Source organism: Pseudorca crassidens, chromosome 15, assembly GCF_039906515.1.
Source record: "Pseudorca crassidens isolate mPseCra1 chromosome 15, mPseCra1.hap1, whole genome shotgun sequence".
NCBI lineage: Eukaryota > Metazoa > Chordata > Mammalia > Artiodactyla > Delphinidae > Pseudorca > Pseudorca crassidens.
The window spans coordinates 30,333,226-30,346,966 of record NC_090310.1 but is presented as its reverse complement, the minus strand read 5'-3'; the positions used below and the strand labels follow the sequence as shown (position 1 = coordinate 30,346,966).

Genomic DNA, 13,741 nt, shown 5'->3' with positions numbered 1-13,741 from the left:
GGCCCGGGATTAATCCCTGGTCGGGGAAGTAAGATCCCACAAGCATCGTGGTACAGCCAAAATAAACCCTAAAATTACAACCCCCAAGCCGGCCCGCACTCCCAATTGTCCAAACCCTGCTTTATTTCCTTTATAGTCCTTACCCTTCTGTCATACTGAGCTTTACTCATTAATATTGTTCATCATCCCCCACCACGGAGTAAGCTCCACGTGGGGAGGGATTTTTGTTTTACTCACTGCTGAATCCCCAGTGCCTAAACCTATCAATGCCTGGGACACAGTAATAATAACAATAACAACAACAACAATATCATCTAACACTTAAAATAGTGTTTACTGTGTGCCAGGCATCTTGCTAAGGGCTTTGTGTATATCGACCAATTAGTAGGTGCTTAATGAACACTTCCTCCCTGGGTGGACCAGTACACACCATGGGGTGTTTGGTTAAGAAGAGAGCACAGACGTTGGCACTAGACGGCCTGAGTCTCTCCAAATCCCAGCCCCAGCACATCCAAGCTGGGTGACCTTAGGCAAGTGTCCTAGGCTCTCTGAGCCTTTCTAGTAAAACGGGGATCATAGCCATTCCCACTCCATAGAGTAGAGGTGAGGCCATTACTGCCAGGCCTGGGAGAAGGAGCTCTTGGAAACCTTAGCAAGTGTACAAACCCCTTCACTGCGGGCACACAAAACTGGTGACACTCGCACTCATTTGCAGGAACTTGAAAAGCATTGGTACCAAGTCCTGCTCTTCCCAAAGCAAGCGTGTACCTGTGTGTGTGTGTTTCTCCCACAAACACACCCTGGAAAGTGCCACGAGGAAGTCATCCTGCCCCTTCTCCCATCTTTCCTTGGCCAGCTGGAGATCTCTTTCCCTCCTTCCCTCTCTTCCTCTCTCCCCAGTCCCTAAGCTGGGGAACGGCTGCCCTGAGCCCCAGAAGCCCCCTCTCCCAGAGTCCCCAGGGATGTTAGCCTTTCTGCTCCCACAAAACCAAGGAAGTAGGGGGAAAGCTGCCCTGGGGCAGGGCGCAGGCTGGCTCACCGGAGCAGCTGGGCGAGCCGCTGTGGGATTGGCCCAGGGGGTCACCCCATGGGAGGAGTCTCAGCAGCCTTGGCCGGAAGCTGGGAAGGAGGGGGTGGGAGTGGAAGGGTCACCTCACTCCCCTCCCCAGGCCCTAGCTCTGGGCCCTGTGCTGCAGGCTGCCTGCCAGTCAAGGTTGCGAGACTATTCTCAGCCTCCCACATACCGTGCATGGGGGCGCGGGGAGGGCAGGTCTCTTCAGCTCATTGAGTCCCTCCGTGATCACACAGATCTAGGTTCAAATTCCAGCTCCTGCTTTTCCCCGCTGTGTGACCTTCAATGGGTCACTTAACCTCTCTGTACCTCATGCAATCATGCATTCAATATCTACTGAGCCCTTCACTCAGTAGCCCCTTCTATGGGGCCAGACACTGTGCAGGGCGCTTGTTCTCTTGTCTGTAAAGCCAGTACGACAATAACAACTCACCCCCCAGGTTGCTGTGCAGATTAAATGAAATAACGTGTATGAAGTGCTTAGTCCAGTGCTGGCATATGCCATGGGCTGTCCTGCCTCCCCACCCTACCCCCAACTCCCATCCTGCAACATTCAGTCTGTTAGGAGATTTTTCCTCTGTGATCACTGGTCTTTTTTTTCTTTTTAATGTCAGGCAATCTGAAGAAACTCAGATTCGTTTGACAGAATTTGTCTTTGCAGGCAGACCTCCAGTCCAGGGCTCAGGGTCAACCTCCATCAACCCACTTCTTTGGGCGTAAGGGGTCAAGGCAGGGGTCACCTGCGCAGTCGAGGAGCGTCCTCTTTCTCAGCCTCTGGAATGTGGCTCAGAGGCGAGTCAGCTCAAGGCAGAAGGTGGGCCACATACCCCCATCCCCCCACCGACTTGGGGAAACAAAGGTCTTTCTGTAACAACCCCTACCTGCTCCGCTCCAGGCAGATTCCCAGCCACAGAGGCCTCCATGCAGGCTCTTGGAGGTAAGAGCCCTGGGAGGGAAGTCAGGAGACCAGGGTCCTGTCTAAGCCCCAATGCAAACCAGCTGTGGCGCTCGCTCCCCACTCAGAGCCCTGGGCTGTGGGGAGGGGCCCAACTTCCTCAGTGAATGAGGAAGTGAATGAGGACTCGAGGCCTGTCTTCCTCACTGGCTAGGGCACTGCAAGTGCTCCCGGACCACGTACATGCTCTAACCCATCACCCATCAGCCCCGCGTGCCCAGAGCCACTGCCTCTGAGATCCGCCTGAGAGCTGTTAGCCGCAGGTATGGCTGTGTGTGTGTGTGTGTGTGTGCGTGTGTGTGTGTGTGTGTGTGTGTGATTTTAAGTCTTCAAGTCAACCCCCCTCAGATGGCTGGGAGTCCCCAGCACGCAGCCTTCCGGAGCCTTTTGAAGATGCTGTAGACAGTGGACACGTTTTTCTGTAAAGGTCTGGGTGGTAGATATTTTAGGCTTTAGGAGCCATATGGTTTCTGTCACAACTGCTCAACTTGGCCACTGCAGTGCAGAAGTAGCCCCAGACAATACGTAAATGTATGGGGGGATCTGTGTTCCAGTAAAACTTTATTTACGGAAACAGGCGGAGGCGGGGTGCAGATTTGGCCCTGGGGCTGGTAGTTTGAGGCCCCCGCTGTAGTCCCTCACAGAGGAAGTCCTGGTCCCTCTAAGCAGCCCAGCGCACACAAGGCTGCTGCGCCTCCGAGGTTTCCCACGTACAGAGAGAACAGTTTCTCTAGCTCCTTGCTACTCAAGGTGTGGTCTGTAGACCAGCATCACTGGATTCTGAGCGCTTGGCAGAAATGCAGACTCTCAGGCCCTACCCCAGACCTACGAAGGAACCGTGAATTTTAACAAAACGCTCAGGTGATCACAGGCACATTAATGTTTTAAAGCAGGACATGGTCATGTTTGTAGTTTGAGGCAAATCTCTCCGGCTGCCATTTGGAGGGTGGACAGAGGGGACAAAGGAGGGAAGAAGATGGCCAGTGAGGAACTGAGAGGCAGGAGGGCCCACACCAAGGCAGGCTGGAGAGACACAGAAGGAACGAGTTCACAAGAGTATACAAATGGGGAGCACTGGTAATGGCTGGGGTGTGCCAAGGGAGGAGGGGCAGCCCCTAAAATCAGGAGGGGCCTCCAGCCTGTGTTCAAATGCCAGCACCACAGGACTGAGCACGTGGCCTTGGCAAAGTGCCAAGCCTCTCCGAGCCTCAGTTTCCCCATCTGTATAATGGAGATAATAACAGTATCTACCTCAGAGGGTGACTGCAAGGATTGATTTAGGTACCCCATGTTTAGCACACTGGCTGGCACCTAACAGGCACTCTATAGACCTCAGCACTTTCTATCTATCCATCTATCCATCCATCCATCTATCCATCCATCTATCCATCCATCCATCCATCTATATACCCATCCATCCATCCATGTATCCATGCCTCCATCCACGTATCCATCCATCTACCTATCTTCTACCTTTTATCCTTTCTTTTTTTTTTTTTAAGTCAAACCTTAATGCCAGGAGACCAAGGCTTCTCAGTCCTGGCACTATTGACATTTGGGGCTGGGTTATTCTCTACTGTGGGGCGTCCCATGCACTGTAGGATGTTTAGCTGCATCCCTGGCCTCTACCCACTAGATGCCAGTAGCACCCCCTACCAAGTTGTAATAACCAAAAATATCTGTAGACGTTATCAGATGTCCTTGGGGTATAAAACTGCCTGTTGGAAGGCCACCGATCTAGTGGTTATTATTGTTGTTGTTAGGCTGTGGTGGTGGGAGTGGGGGAGATGTTCACATTAACTTAAAGAATGAACTCTAGAGCGGAACACCTAGATTCAAATCCTGGCTCTGCCATTTACTTGCTGCGGTGGGTGGGGGTGGGGGGCTTTAGGAAAATACTTGTCTTCAGTTTCCTCATCTGTAAAATGGGGCTAATAGCAATCCCCTCTTCATGGGGTTGTAGGAGGGAAGATGAGTTAATGTTAGAAAAGCACTTAGAACTCTGCCTGCACAGAGTAAGGTTGATATGTCTTTCGTGGTGATGGTGAATTTTTTTTCTCTCTCCTGCTACTTGTAATCGGATGGCAAACTAGACCGTGATCGTCCACCCTCAGACCTTGTTGGGGTCCCCAGCGTGGGGAAAGGGTGAGGTCTGAGCTGGAAATGGTCTCTGGTCTTGAATGGGGTGTGAAAAGCACTTGCCAGGTCTGCCTCGGACGAAACCAATCTCGGCTCAGTGGAAAAGGGCGCTGATATTCCTGGCTGGAGTAGAAATCCACCCAAAGCCTTTGAAAGGGGGAATGTGTTTGGCAGAGTTGTTGGCCGTGTAAAACTATCTGCCTGCATCTTGTCTTGTGACAGTAGAGAAAGCTTCTAGGCTTTCTCTAGGGCTGGGAAATTATTTTTGATGTGGAGGGAAAAAACAGATTTAGCAGTTCCAGCCGGCTTCTGGGTGCTTTGTGCAACCTTGCAAATTTATTGTTTTCCAAATTGCATGAAGCCAAGGGGTTTCCAAGGAGATGCCTGGCTCAGTGCGGCTCCCCAGCTTAGGAAGGCAGCTTGGAATCCTTTTTTTTGGTCAAACGGTGGAAGATTTTCAAGCACGGCCAAGCCCAGGGGCAAGAACTAGTTGAGGAGGGCTCCAGAGGGACTTGGCCAGAAATGCAGGGCGTGACAGTGCCAGAGCATTTTTTTTTTTTTTTACCATTTTTATAGTTAATAGTCAAACTCGGCACTCCTGACATTTGGGGCCACAATTTCTTTGTTGCGGGAGGCTGTCTTGTGCGTTGCAGTGTTTAGCAGCCTCCCTGGGCTCTACCCACTATCTATCTGGTAGCAGCACGCTGCCCCCCGCAAGTTGTAACAAACAAAATGTCTCCAGACATCGGCAAATGCCACCGGGGAGTAAATTCAGCCCGGGTGAGGATTATGGCTCTGGAGGAGAGATGTTGAGTCAACCCTGCTCGCAGTTGTTTCTGTCCAGAGGCGGCCGGCTGCCTTCAGACAATGCCAGGCCAATACAAGTATCAGCTGCTCAGAGGCCATCTTGGGTCAGGGGTCCTGAAAGTCCTGGAGGGGTGGGGGCTCCCTGCTAGAGAGGACACTTGTACGATTCTGTGAAAATTCATGGAAATCTACTAGCTCAGGCTCCCGAGGTTCTTCTTCTTAATGCTTATCACAATTTTTAATTAATCATGTATTTACTTATTTTTTTTAGATTGGTCTCTCCCACTAAAACATAAGCCCCACTGAGAGCAGGGATCATTGTGCCCCCAGCTCCTAATTCAGAGTCTAGCAAACAGGATGTGCTTAGTAAATACCTCTCAGGGACGGAGGGAGGAGAGAGGAGATTAGAAAACATTTGTTGCACGTCTACACCTGGGAGGCACATCTGGAGAACCGGTTAAAACTCAGATGGCTGGACCCCAGAGTTTCTGATTCAGAAGGTCCAGGATGGGGCCCAAGAATGTGCACTTCTAACAAGTTCCCAGGGGATGCTGATGATGCTGGTCCGGGGACCACACCTGGAGAACCACTGGTCTGAACTCTGAACCTTTAGCTCTCAACCTTGGCTGGGGAGTTTAAAAGGTTGGATGCCCTGGCCACACCCCAACCAATTAAATCAGAATTCTTAGAGATCAGGGTGATTCCAATGTGCGAGGGTTGAGAACTGCTTAGCTGTACCTTTTCTTTCAATCCTCGCAGGATTATTCCTCTCTCAGAAATTAGGAAATCGAGAATCAGAGGAGTTACTTTACCAAATCCAACACTGGTCTTTTGATTCCAGAGGCCATATTCTTTCAGTCACTTTGCTTGTCCCTCCCCATCAACAGGTTATAAATCAGACCACAGTTTTGTTTTTTGGGTTGTTGTTGGGTGTTTTTTTTTTTACCATTTTTATAGTTAATAGTCACTGAGCACTTACAAGGCGACCAGTCCAGTGTGGATGCTCTTATTCTCAGAGCGAATATTTGCCAACCATTATTGCTCCCATTTGACAGAGGGAGAAACTGAGGTACAGAGAGGTGGGGCAATCTGATCTTGGTCACATGGCCAGGAAATGCTAGAGCCAGAATTGAACCCAGCCATCTGCACTGCACTAGGGGGCTCACATGTGGGAGAAGAGTGTCAAGATGGAAGAGGAATCTGGACCAGGATGAGGCAAGCATATGTGAAAGCCAGGAGTATAGGTGAGGCTGGGCAGCAGGTCCTGAGTAGGCAAGGAGCTGAGGACCCAAAACTGAACAAGTCACAGATTGGAAGAAACTAGGAGACTGCTGGGACACACCCATACCCAGGAGGTGCCAAGGCAACCCTCTGCCTCCGCCAGGCTTGCATCTTATATTCTTCTTGTCTCAGCAGCAACCAATCCCGGTGATTGCCCCACCCAGGGCTTCCAGTCAAAGCATACGATTGGCTAACACCAACTGCAGAGGGCAGTAATGGCTTCCTTGAGTATCAGTGGTCCACAAAGTGAGCTCCAAACTACCTCATTTGCACTGTCCTCAGCTCCTACCCGGGCCATGCTGACCCACGCTCATTTTCGGCCCCCTCTGCTGTCTGGTCCCTCCAGCATCCTGCATTTGTTGGCTGCCTTCCCAGCTCTGGACCTTGGCCCTGTTTCCCTGATCCCAGCCGTTCCTCTCTCATTTGGCACAGTGTCACCGTGGACAGACAGCGGTGACCCAGCACCCCCGCCCCATCATCCCGCCATTTCACAGCCCTCAGAACCGCCCGTACCTGAGCTCTCGTGGACCCCTCAACCGGGTGTCCCCAGGCCCATACCTCCCACGTACAGTGATGAGACCTGAGCCTACATGACACCAGGGAGCCTTTGATTCCTTTTGGTACTAAGGTGAGCATCAGGCAGAGAGACCTACTGAACACAGCCCCGAGGCCTCTCCTGAGGGTTACCTTGGAAACCCTCTACACACCCACATACCCAAGCATGTCTGAACAATTATTTATCTGCTTCTTCAAATCAACTCCTTTTTCAGCCTTGAACAAATGTATTTGAAATGGCATCTTTATATCATTGCCACACATGGAAAATGAGTATCTCTTGCCATTGATAGAAAGTACCATCACAGTAGAAAAGATGGAAAGAAAGACCTTGATTCTAAGTTCTGTTGTCTTTCAAAGGTTCAGTGCCAGCTTGAGGCTTGAGGCCTGGCTGGAAAGGGGGATTCCCAAACAAAAGAGCGATGGCAAAGACAGATTAGCGTCACATCAAGCCTTGTTCCTCGACACTATTGGGAGGATTGATGGAGGGAACTTGAAACGAGAACTTTCTCACTAGGATGCAATGGTGTTTAAGGCCTGGCCCGGCCCCTCCTCATCAGAGGCAGGCGGGCCGGCTCCACATCCCCTGGGCTGGGCTGGTTTTAGAAACGAGCCGTCAGGAGCTTGTCTGCGGGCACTGGTGCTGGAAGGGATCCGACTGCTTGCAAAGCACAAAAGCTTTTCCCACTCCACCACGGGTTCCAGGCCTCGTTAGACAAACAGAGGGGCTGGCGGCAGGCGCTGGGGCCCTCAGATGGCGACTGCGGGCCCTCACCCCACAGACACGCGCCTTCCTGCCCTGGCGTTGCCTCCTGGGGCAGGAGAGGTTCTGCTGGTGTTAATGACCAATTGGAAGTCGAAACCCCAAAGAAACTTCAGAGTAAAAGCAAAACCTTTCAAGGGGAAAACTCAGAGCCCCTCTGGGTTCTCTACAATCCTTTCCAGGCCTGGCTGCTTTCTTGCGTTTCCTCCAATGCACAGAGCAGAACGTGCCAAGGTACAAGCCTGCTGGAATCAGGCAGGTGATGCAAATGCGCAAAGGGGGCCGTGAGGGAAGACCGTGGGGACTGAGCCAATCGGAGGGCCCGGGCCCTGTCCAACGAGGGGCTGTGGCCATTCCACTCCTGTTTGTTGCTCCCCTGTAGGCTCGGAATTGCTAGAGCCACCCATTTTTCCAGAGATTCTAGAAATCTGAACTTCTACATAAAATCTCCATTTTTTACCAAGATATTAAAAAAAACAAAACCTGAGAATGCATAGAAAGGTATGTATATGAATGTTCATAGTAGCTTTATTGGTAACAGCCCCAAACTGGAAACAACCCTAATGCCCATTGACAAGTGAATGGATAAACAAATTGTGGTATATGGATACGATACATACCAGGGGTGTATACATACAATACGGTATCCACACAAGACACAGGAGTAAGAAGGAACAAACTAGGAATCTCGACTACGCTGAGTGAAAGACTAATGAAAAAAGAATGGATAGGGTATGGTGCCCTTTATGTAATTATTCTAGAAAATGCAAATTGATCTTCAGTGACAGAAGATCAGTGGTTGTGTTGGAAATGAGGGAGGGAGCGATGACAAAAGACATAAGGAAACCTTTTCGTGTGTTCACTACCTTGACTGAGGTGGTGGCTTCACGACATATATGTGTTAAAGCTTCTCAGATTCTACACTTGAAATATGTACAGTTAATTGTGTGGCAAGTAAAAACAGAGCTGTTATAAGAAAAATGTGAGAGGCCAAATAATAGGTGGGTCAAGTTTTACCCCTGGACTACAGGTGTTTATCCCCTGATTTAAAAACTAGTCCGTCTGCATTACCTTAGACTTCACTGAGCTCCATGCATTTTGGGAAGCGCTGCCATTGCAAAGGTGAGGGGTGCTGAGAAATTCTCATGACAGCAGTGGTGCAGACAGGCCTGGCCACGGTGAAGATGGTGACCCAGGGACACCAGCAGAGAGAGCCTGTCACCTGCATTCTCCAGCTAAACTCTCAAGGTTTTCTGAAAAATCTAAAGCAATTGAACTTTTTCCCTCTGTCAGTCTAGTCGGCCTATTCAAGTATCGAATGCCGTCTCAACAAGCCTCCAGCTAAACAGTTGCTGTATCAAAAGCAAACAGAGGGCTTCCCTGGTGGCGCAGTGGTTGAGAGGCCGCCTGCCGATGCAGGGGACACGGGTTCATGCCCCGGTCCGGGAGGATCCCACGTGCCACGGAGCGGCTAGGCCCGTGAAGCCATGGCCGCTGAGCCTGCGCGTCCGCAACGGGAGAGGCCACAACAGTGAGAGGCCCGTGTACCGCAAAAAAAAAAAAAAAAAAGCAAACAGAGCCATTAGGAGAACACAGCAATGGTCCAGGCAAGAGATGGTAGAGGCCTGGGGCAGGGCGGAAGCAGAGGAGGGAATGGGGAGTGAGGAGATTCCAAAAGCAGAACCAACAGGATTTGCTGGTGGAGGGGATGTGAGGAGGTAGAGAAAGAGGAGCATCTAAGTGGACTCCAGAATTTGGGATTGAGCCCCTGGAAGCTTCTGGAAGCATCTGGAAGTGAGAGCCACCAACTGAGATGGTTGGAGCTCCAGGTGGAGGAGGCAGTAGGGTGAAAGTTGGCTCCTGTTTGCTACAAGAAAGCCTACAGCTTGCAGGGGGCGGTGTGCTGTTGAGAGGAAGCAGAGAAATCCGACGCATCTCTCCGACAGCCCAGTCGAGGCCGCGCTTCTGGCTTATCCTCCCCAGCTCCTAAGGTCAATTGCCCTGACCACATTAACAACCAAGATGGAAAAATGAGATTTTGATTCAAGGGCATGCATCCGGGAGGGGCGGCAGAAATCCCAGAGGGGTGTTTGCATCTGCGAAGTCGGGCGGGAAGACCTATGGGATGGGCCGAGCGGGCCTGATCCCTCGAGGGAGGAATGGCTGGGCTTGGCTGGGAAGCTTGGAAGCAAAATGCAATTAGAGAAAATCTGGTTAGAATTGGATGACTGTGGCTTGCCTTCTGGAAGGATTTGGTTCCCCCAATATTTTGAGTTTGGGAGAGAGAGGCAGGAAGAAGGAAGGAAAGAAGAGAAGGAGACAGCTTCTTGGTCAAAGCCAACTCGCTTTACAACCTGCACTCTGCCTTACCTCCCACCGGTGGTACTGGCAACTTCCTGAGGCTGTTCAACGTGCATACGCTCAGGCCCAACCCCAGACCTGCTCAATCAGAATCTGCATTTCGATGCAGTCTCCAGGTAACATGGGGGACTACTGCACACAAAGTAATACCTGAGATGCACAGGTCGACTTTGCTCTTCTCCAACAGTCAGGTTTTCACCTACCATCCTTACCATTACGGCCATACCCCTCACACCACCTGTGACATGATTCACAATCTTCTCAAGGCAACTGGCTTTTTAAAAAACAAAAATACAAACCTTAAATGCATTTGTTTAAAAATAAAACTATATCACTATTATCAGTGGAAAATCAGCATCATTTGCCATAATGGAAATAACCATAAAAATGCACGAACAAGATGAAAGTAAAACCATGTGACTCAAACTCTGGCTGGATACAGCTGCCTGCCCAAAGCTCTCAGCCCGAGGCCGGCGCTCTCTGTTTAAAAGGGAGATCAGACGGGGTTAAAGAGGTGAGGAAGGCCGTCTAGTATCCGATCAACTCTCCTCTCGAGAGCATCACAAGGATTGAAAAGGGACTGAAGAAGGAATAACTTTCTCACTGTGTGATTCGGTGATATTAACGCTGCGTCCGTGTAACACACCTACCGGCATTTCCCCTGCTGGGGCCTCGTTCCCACAAGTGTAGAATAAGCGCTGTGCTGTAGCAGCGTCCCTGCCCCCATGCCCCCTCCCCCAGGTCCTTGCACCTTGCCCTCCACATTGAGTCTTCCACTAAAAGGCACCTTGGACTGGGCAATTGGATGCAGGTACTTACGCTTATCTGGAGACACGCCCCTCCCCCACCTCCCACCCCGCACTGGGCCCCTGGTTCTCAGGAGCCACCCACTCTGTGGCTATCAACTGACTCAGCCCAAAGAGGTCACCAGCCCTTCTTTAAGCAGTGGTCAGTATGACTGGTTGATACCCCAAGGCCCCAAAGTGTGAGGACCCAGGACAAGTTACAAGGCTTGGGGTATGGCCTTGGGGATAGAACCCCAGGATCATGGTGAACATGACCAAGACAGCCCTAAACCACTGGGGCATTCAAAGTCTGCATGGGGAACTGTGGAGACCTGGCCTTCCAAAGTGGATTCCTATGACCACCTGGGCAATAATTGCTTTGCAGCACAGGTAGGGATGGGGGCCTAGAATTTTCCAGAAATGCCTCTTGTCAAGGGGAATCAGGCCAAGCTCAACAATTAACAGCTGAAATTTTAAAGAGAGCATTTCAAGTCCTCCAGCTAAAGCAAACTGTTGAAAGGTGAAATGGTTGCTATATATTTATTTTCATTATATCAACTCTTTCCTTTACTATCTTAGAAAAACACTATGTGAGATGGTCACCAACCAGAAGACAAGTGAAATGTCAGTCGTGTCATGTTGGGGTCTGGCGTATTTCAAATGGGTGCTCACTTACTTGCAAAGCAGCTGGTTATTAAATAATGACTCTTAATAAAAATCCACGTGGTAGCAAAAACTCTGTGATCAGCAGTGATGGAGCTGCTAGTAATAATTCCAAACTTCCGTGGGGAAATGTGGATAGGGAAAAGGGTATGCACCCCACCCCACCCAGAAGATCCGTTTTCTCTCCATCAATAATACTAATACTTAGAGTTACCTTTTACTGAGTGTTTACTGTGTGCCAAGCACTAACAGCTCCACAGAGATCAACTCACTAATCCTTACACTATCATCACCAAGTAGGAATTCTTACTCCTTGTTTCACAGATGAGAAACCAGCCACCAAGTCCCACCAAAGGACTTGCAAAGGAGTTCCCAAGTCACCTCCAGGCCTCAGACTCATGTGGTAAAACTTGACAATGAACTCTATTTGATCCACTATAGAAAATGCCTCATTAAAAGAAAACACTTGCACAACAGCCAAAAGGCGAAAGCAACCCAAGCGTCCATGGAGGAATGAATGGATACACGGCACATACATCCATGGAATATCGTTCATCCTTACAAAGGAAGGACATTCTGATGCAATCTACAACATGGATGAACCTTAAAGACATTGTGCTAAGTAAAATAAGCCAGACACAAAAGGACAAACACTGTATGGTGCCACCTATATGAGGTACCTAGGCAATTCATAGAGACAGAAAGTAGAGCTGGTGGTTGCCAGGGGAGAGGGGAATGGGGAGTCATTGTTTAATGAGTACAAAGTTTAAACACAGGGTTCTTTTCACTTTGGGAAGATGAAACATTGTTCTAGAGACGGATGGTGTTGAGATCTGCACCACATGTGAAGATACATAACACAGAACTCTACACTTAATAATGGTTGCTATGGACTGAATGTCTGTGTTCCCCCAAATTCAGATACTGACACCCAATCCCCATTGTGACAGTATTAGGAGGTGGGGGTCTATGGGAGGTGATGAGGTCATCAGCTCATCAATGGGATTGGTGCCCTTATGAAAGAGAGATCCCGCACCTCTCTGCCATGTGAGGACACAGGGGGAGGAGAGCATCCATGAACCAAGAAGTGGGTTCTCGCCAGACACCACATCTCCCAGTACCTCGATCCTGGACTTCCCAGTCCTCAGAAGTGTGAGAAATAAATTTCTGTTGTTTATAAGTCACCCAGTCTATGGTATTTTTGTTAGAGCAGTGCAAACAGAGTAAGAAATGGCAAATGCTTTGTTATGTATATTTTATCACAATAATAGAATGATTTTTCAAGGAAAGGAAGAAAGAAAGAAGGAAGGAAGGAAAGGGAAGGAGGGAAGGGAAGGGAGGAAAGGATGGAAGGAAGGAAGGAAGGAAGGAAGGAAGGAGGGAAGGAAGGAAGGAAGGAGGGAAGGAAGAAAGAAGGAATCCGCAGGAGGTCCCTGTGCCTACTCCTTCCTCCAGCCTCATCCCACATTCATCCTCTTGGGAGCACTCGCCCCACCCCATCCTTTGGCTGCCTAACTCCTTATCCTCTGCTCTTAATGTCAATGTCACCTGCCTGTCCGATCTACCTGGTGTAAGAACTCCAGGAGAATCTCTGGCGAATCTCCTTGCTTCCTCTCATTACCACTTATCATAACCTTGCAATTATTTTAGAGAAACTTGTTTTATCTGTCTCTCCATACCCCAGGCCAAAGGGTGGCCTATGTGGATGGGCTTAGACTGCCCCTGTAATTTCCATTAAACCCTGCCTGCAGCCCACAAAACCTCCCCAAATATATATACAGTAAAAAGGGGTACTGTTTTGCAAGTTCAGGTTCAAGACTAGTCCCCTGTCTCCCCACCCCCTTCCCACCAGATTGTCATCCCTAAGTCCTTCCTGTGTACCAATTGTGCAGCCACCACTGCTCCCTGACCAGAATATAAATCCCCTGAGGACAGGCACCAGGGGACTGTTTGTGTGACTCCTCTTTTCATTCCAGTCCCTAGCACAGCATCTGGCACCCAGTAGGTGCTCTAAATTGAGCAGAGTATAAATTCCATGCAGAGAGGACTCCCCCAGGGGTGAGAAACAGCATGACATGTTCAAATACAGGAGCAGGAAAAGGGCATGTCAGTGAGGGAACAGCAGGAGATGGTGGCAGGATTAGGCTGTCCTTCCCGCTCCTCAAATTCAAAAAGCAGCCCACCCCTCCTGACGCTCTTGAAGCCTTTGAAGGTCAAGAGGTTACATCTCCAAAGATGCTGATGTGGGCGCAAAAGACCTGCTCAGACCCGTTTCCTGGGGCTCTGATACTGGCACCCACCCTCGGTCACGCTTGGCCACGTGCGCTCAGGTGGAGAAAAGAGACCTGGGGGCCATCGGC

The 13,741-nt window shown here is 50.0% G+C and overlaps 1 protein-coding gene across 1 annotated transcript in view; it reads right to left on the bottom strand.

Moving 5' to 3' along the window:
* Positions 1-13,741, bottom strand: part of TEKT5 (tektin 5) — a 38,490-nt gene that overhangs the window by 10,341 nt on the left and 14,408 nt on the right. The gene's annotated exons all lie outside the window — the stretch shown is intronic.